This window comes from Mytilus galloprovincialis, chromosome 6 (genome assembly GCF_965363235.1).
Source record: "Mytilus galloprovincialis chromosome 6, xbMytGall1.hap1.1, whole genome shotgun sequence".
NCBI classification, from domain to species: Eukaryota; Metazoa; Mollusca; class Bivalvia; order Mytilida; family Mytilidae; genus Mytilus; species Mytilus galloprovincialis.
Genome location: NC_134843.1, coordinates 2,958,068 through 2,965,749, shown reverse-complemented (window position 1 = coordinate 2,965,749; position 7,682 = coordinate 2,958,068).

Genomic DNA, 7,682 nt, shown 5'->3' with positions numbered 1-7,682 from the left:
ATTAAAAATTACACACTGAGATTTTATCAGTTTATTTATTCTCAGTGTGTCTTTTTGAAATCTCAGTGTGTATTATCTACTCCTGATGTTAAAAATATCTCTAAATCCTTCTCTCAGGAAAACAAGGACAAAAGACTAAGGAATGGATCCCAACAACAGAAAATTAGTAGAAATTTTAATAACAACCACATTCTTATGATTGGAAGTTCACTTCTGAAAAGCATAAATACAAAAGACCTGATTAACACCCGTGTATCAACAAACAAAGGTGCAAGAATTATTGATATTATCAATATCGTTAAAGATACAGACATAAGGTAATATCAATCAATCATTGTCCATATTGGTGGGAATGATATAAGCAATGGTGCAACCCTGAATTTGATCCAAGAGAACTATGAAAGTTTGCTGTACTTGCTCAGATCTAAAGCAGATATGAACACCAACATTATTGTGTCAAGTGTACCCCTAAGAAAGGATACAGATGTAGAACCGGTTAATAAAATTTTAATTGATCTGTGTGACTATTACAATTTACAATATGTAGATCATAGCAAATGTTTCTATGATAATTATGGTTATTTCAAAAAAACTTTATATCAAAGAGATGGCATTCATCTTACAAAAATGGGAACAATGGTATTTTTACAAAACATTGATCAATATGTAAAAATTCTTAAACTTTCATCAGACAATGATTACTGTCAATACTGTGGTGAAAGAGGTCATGACCTAAATACATGTAGGCATGGTAAGCCTGTGTCTTGTTTCTCCTGTAAATCATTTGGTCATAAGGAGAAATTTTGTGATCTGTATTGGAGTTTTAAAAAATTGGCAATAGTATTATAATTTAGTACGCCAGACGCGCGTTTCGTCTACATAAGTTTCATCAGTGACGCTCATATCAAGAAGATATAGCCATATCATCTTTAAAATTTATTTCTAAAAATGAAAAAACTACCACAAACTACTTTGATGTTTTAAATCAAATTTGTCAAGAATGTAATGATTATATATGTATCTGCCCTATAGACAGGAGTCTAATTTATCTCTTTAAGAAAAGTGAAAAAAACACCAAACTTAAACATTCTTCAAATAGAATGGACAAATCATTTGTCAATTTTTCTAAAACTAGTATAAGTGATTTGAACAAAATAAATGCAATCACCAGTACTGTATGACTAATGGTGGAAATTTTACAGTGAATGACAATTTTTGTATAGCTGTTACAGAATTTGATAATGGTACTTATGAATCTAATGATGAGGTAGTTAATTTGCAATGTACTGATACAAATGTTTTATGCAATCCCCCTGAGGCCTTATCACCTGTTGATTTTATGCTTTGTTTTTAATTGGATTAAGTGTATTAGTGACAGCATGTTTATTTGCCTTACTTAATAATAGTTGTTATGAATTACCTAATTTACAAGAAACATCTGAAGGAAAGGATAATGTTTATGGCTTTTCTTTAACAAAGGGTATAAAAAAATGTTCACATAATGTAAACAGACTTGAACACAAGCTGGATGAAACCAAATACAATTTAATGTTCTCTGAAAATCCTCCAGATATATACTGTTGTTGTGAAACATTTTTGGATAGTAACACCCAGGATAATTTTATACAAATTCCTGGGTTCATTTTAAACAGAAAAGATAGGCTATCACGAGGTGGAGGTGGTTTGGTTGCATATTTTTCAGAAAAAGTAACATTTAATAGAAAAGCTAAATTTGAAATATAAGTGACATTGAAACAATGTGGTTTGAAATTAAACCAGTTCACAAAAAATCATTTTTATTATGTTCAGTATACAGACCTCCTAGTTCACTAATTAATTAGATTGATGAATTTGAAAAAGAAATTACAACTGCCATCAATCACAATTCAGATATTATTTTAGTTGGTGATTTTAATATAGATTTTTCAAAAACTAATAAACAACCACAAAAATGGCTAAGTTTATTAGAAACCTACAATCTCAACCAGATAATTCAAGAGGCAACAAGAGTTGCACCTGATTCTAGTACACTAATTGATCATGTTTATGTCACCAATAAAGACTTGATACTAGAATCACATGTTGCTAAACTTTCAATAAGTGATCATTATCCAGTTTGTTTAACTAGAAAAGAAAAACATTCCACTTATATCAAAAAAGATATTCATACTTCCATTTCTTACAGAAATTTTAAAAAATTCAATGAGACAAATTTTCTAAGTGACTTAGCTATTGCACCTTTTGATAGAATTGAACATGAAAGTCACCCAAATACATGTATTTAGATGTGGTATGACATATTTAATGCAGTTCTAGATAAACATGCACCAATTGTTACTAAAAGAGTAAAAAGAGACAGACAAGCTGAATGGTTCAATAATGAAATTGCATATCCCGTACAGAAATTGCTAACAAAAGCACATAAGTTTCACATGTGAAGCACATGAGATGCAAGAAAGAATTGTATGCAAATCAGGTTGCTCATATGTGCAGTTTGGTAGTTCATATGTGCCCACAAAAATCTAACATAATGCTCATATGTGCAATTCAAACCTCAGGTGAGCTTTTATCATCCATGTTAGTTTTATGTTAGTTTTACTTTGAAAAGTTTTTCCATTCTTCTAACCATTCAAAACTAACCTACATCATTGCTCATATGAGCTTTTTCAAAATGACATGCCCAGTCATGTACTTCCTGTAAATTCAATTTCATGAAAAGCATGCAATAAATGGAGGTAGATGGATATGGAAAATGTTAAGTCCTATGTTGTGCTATTTGAAGAAAGGCATTGTTGAAATCTGATAGAACCAGTGTGGCTGTGGTTAATTATTTGTAAGTTATCATTTCTATTTCATTATTTTCATTTTTGTGTCAGATTTTGAAATATATTACAATTTTAAGTCCTTTATGGGAATATATATACAGGTTGCTTCAAAATAAGTATTACATGTATAAAGATTTTTCCTTTTTAAACTTTTTGAAATACAGTACTTATTAATCAAAGACATTCATTGTGTACTAAACTTGCAAGTACCTCTATTAGTTTTATAATTTGTAATGTTATGTTTTTAGTCATGATCATGATTATTGTTTAAATAAAAAAAAAAAATCATATGAAAATCATAATTAACTGACAATAATTAAAGAATAACTCTTTTAACATGATGTATCAGTTATTTTATTTTCAACTGAATTATTTAAGATTTTCATTTAAATTTGAAAAATATTCCTTTTTTAAAGCAGCCATTTTGTTTTGGTCAACTATAATATTCACGTGTGCAACATGTGAGCAACTGCTCATATGAGCAATCTAATAAAATGCACATGTGAAACAAAAGCTCATATGAGCAGTTGCACGTGAGGTTTTTAACATGCAAATTAGGCTAGTTTCATATGTGCAATTTTTTTGCTCACAAAATGCTCACCTAATTTGCATGTTAAAAAACTCGTGTGCAATCATTTTAGCTTCTAACGTGAGCATCGTATGTGCAACTTATGTGCAACATGTTAGCACTTTTTGGTAAGGGATGCCAGGAAAATGAGAGAGAAATACCATAAAGTAGGAATGTGGTCCGAGTTCAAATTTTGGCGAAACAGGACAAAACACATAATCGATGAATCAAAAAGAAATTTTTATTCAAAGATGGTAAAAGATTAAAAAGCTTCTAAAGATTTGTGGAAATGTATTCACAGTATTAACCCATCCCAACAAGAAAAGCCATATGAACTTTTAAATGAAAATGATGTTAAAACTTATAATGTCGGTGAAATTTGTAATGTTTTTAATAAGTTTTTTTACATCTTGTGTTGAAAACCTAAGGACTGACAGATGTATGAGCAAAACTCATGATTATGCAAAATGAAATCAATTTGTACAAAAGAAATTTACTAAGTCAGAACAAGTAAAATTTTCAATTCCAGCACTCACAATAAATGGTCTATTTAATGAGATGATCAAAAAAGAGGGACGAAAGATACCAAAGGGACAGTCAAACTCATAAATCTAAAACAAACTGACAACGCCATGGCTAAAAATGAAAAAGACAAACAAACAACAGCACACACGACACAACTTAAACTTGACATTAATAAATCCACCGGATCTGATAACATAGGACCAAAAATTTTAAAATTGAGTGCTCCTTTCATAACGTCATCTTTAACTTACATTTTTAATGCCCGCGTCACACTGTCCCGATTTTTACGCCGATGGCAACACGATTATGGAAATTTTCAAAATCGGGACTGATCGGATCCAGATCGGGCTATTCGTATGTCCATCTTTAACCATCGTAGAACCATTGGCCACTTTTTCTAGCCTTCGGGGACAACTTCGGGAAGGGTTCTAAATTTTTTAACATGTTAAAAAATCCCCGAAGGTGCGTCCGATGTTGAGGGTTCGTATTGAGTTCGTATCACTATCCTCACCATCGTAATGTCACCGGGAATGCATCTTTGAGCATCGTATTGCATTCGTGTTTCCATCGTTTCCATCGGGCAGTTTTGACATTACGATGTCTACACGAATGAATCACGAAGCTACCCGAAGGTCTTACGATGGCAACACGACTTCGTGAAGACCTCGTAATCCCGTCGTGATGCCATCGAATAAAAGTACGAAGGTGACAAGATGGAACTACGACGGCAATAAATCCAGCTAAATGTAAGTTAATTTTCGCACTTAAATACATTTAAAGTGCCATGCGCGATATGCACTGGTCAGTCTAATACGACAGTTAAGAAAGACGTTCACAAAACATGGAGCTCATATCATATGATTCTATGAGAACAAGAAAGGCGACAGCGTTGTTTCTATTAATTCAAATGGAACAAGAAGAGCAGGTATTACAGGCTCAGGATTTACTTTTACAAATAAAATATTATTTTTTGTCAATTTTTCATATCAAATAACATAATGAAAATCATAAACGCGCCTCGTATACCAACACTGCAGGTACACGTATATTTCTTCATTATTCTGATTTTTTATGTATCGTCTGAGATGTTGTCACACGAATGTTTACTCCATAAACATTTTGTTTTCTATATGTCATATTTTGCCGCATTTGTTGCTTTCCCCACATCCTTCCTTTAGTCTATATTATAATGATATTCTCCTGGAAAGAGCTCTTTTTGAATAAAAGGGATCAACGAACCCATTACCTTACCTTTAAGATAGATCAGTAAACATGGGCATAATTATGGGTGATTATTCAGACTAGTGCACACATTTTACAGTTCAAACAAGGCAATGCCGAGCGTGGCATCCCCTCGTTTGTAACATATTGGGGACAAATATGGACACTATATTTGTATATGACACATGCAGAAAATGGTAAATTGAATACGCATATTTGATACATAAACTATTTTTTTTTAGAAATCAACCAAATTATTCAGTAACTGGAAATACCCAAGGTCTTCCGTCTTATGATTAAACCAAAAAATTAAATGTACAATATAATATATATTCAATATTCATCAAACAATTTAAAACGCGTGATGCCTTCGGCATATACTTAAAATGCATCGTAAGCTGTACACGGACGTCTTTTAGACATCGTATGGCCATCGCGCCATCATCGTAATCCATCGTGTAGCCTTCGTGATCCATCTTGTAGGCTTCGGCTGAGATATGAAGCTTGAATACCGTCTTCGGTTAACCTTCGTATGTCCATCTTTTGCTATCGTATATACATTCGGCACCCTCGTATAGACTTCGTTATTCATCGTACTTGCTTCGGTCACTTTTTGGTATTTTAACGAGATCGGGACCAACTTCGTACGAACTTACAATTTTCGCATTCGGGTGTCCATCGTATATTAAAATCGGGACAGTGTGACGCGGGCATAACAGAATAATAGATACAAGTACATTACCCAGTGTTCTAAAGAATGCAAGAGTAACCCCTGTTTTTAAAGCTGGTGAAAAATTCATGGCAACAAATTATAGACCAATTTCTGTACTTCCCGTTTTATCAAAACTTTTAGAAAAGCATATTTCAAAACATTTGTATAACTACCTAAATAAAGGCAACAGTAGTATACCGCTGTTCAAACTCATAAATCCATGGACAAAAAACAAAATCGGGGTAACAAACTAAAACTGACGGAAACGCATAAATATAAGAGGAGAACAACGACACAACACTACAATGTAACTAACACACACACAGAAACGGACCAAGCATCAGACAAAATCCCACGAGAATAACAAATATAACATCAAAAACAAATACATGAATTTGGGATAGACAAGTACCGTGACACGTCTTATCGCAATGTCAATTTACACTCAAAAATAAGAGAAAACAAACGACGCAACGTTAAATTGTAACACACACAGAAACGAACTATAATATAACAATGGCCAAATTCCTGACTTGGTACAGGACATTTTTAAAGGAAAAAATGGTGGGTTGAACATGGTTTTGTGGCATGCCAAACCTCGCACTTTAATGGCAATGTTAAATAAAACATAGAAATGACAACATAATATTACAGAACCACAATACAAATAAATAGGAAAACGTATTAGACAAAGAAACACATGATCAATGAATAACAAAAAGCATCAGGTTTAAAATTTAATACGCCAAAAACGCGCCTCGTCCACACAAGACTCACCAGTGACGCCCAGATATAAAAGATCGAAAGCGAAAAAAAGTACAAAGTTGTACAGCACTGAAGATCAAAAGTTGAAAAAGGTTGTGTCAAATACGGCTAAGTTTGTATGCTTGGGATAAGAACATCCTAATTATTTAGAACAATTAATGCTATTGCAAACAGTAAATTTTATCAAATGAATATAACAGATATACATAATGAAACTGAAGTATTAACTCATTACATAAAACAAACACGAATACATAATGAATGACCAACACAGAATAGACACACCCGACTCAGTCCAGGCCTCAACGCAGTAAATTATGAAAATGACGTCACATACGACGGTGAAAAGGCATTGAAAATTACGTCACATACGATGGTGAAAAGGCATTAAAAATTTGAACATATGAAATTTCTGAAACAGCAGAAAAATTACGTCACATATGAAAAACTATATCTCAAAAGTAAGATAGAATTAGGATTGATTAAAGATTAAAATAGAACTAAATACTGATATTGCATTTAAACACAATGCATATTGCAATACTTATGAATAGCAATTAACTATAATATGTATATGTGCAGTTTGTTATGAATCCAACTTCAAACTTAAATTATCGTACAGGTTATGTTGACCAAAATTAAATCTAATAAATGACGGCGGTGATTAATTTTTGTTTCCATAACACATAAATATAATAGAAAAGACGTCAACACATTTGACCAAATCCGATGAGAATTACAAATATAACATTAAACATTTAAACTAAATACATGAGTTTGGGATAGACAAGTACCGTAACACGTCTTATAGTAATGCGAATTCACACTCAGCAAAACAGTCACAATCGGGAATAAGTCACGTTGGTAATTAAAAGATTAGACGACATAATGACAAACCACAATCTACCATGTGGTAAAAATGTCCTTAGCTAGTTTGGTTAAAGACACATCGTATGGATCCACCAATTCGTGATGGTGTCCATAAAATTTACGGAGTGTCAATTTTAATCTGTCCTCCTCATAACTTTGTTGGAGAAGTTTCTGCGTAAGTAGCACACTCCTGTAT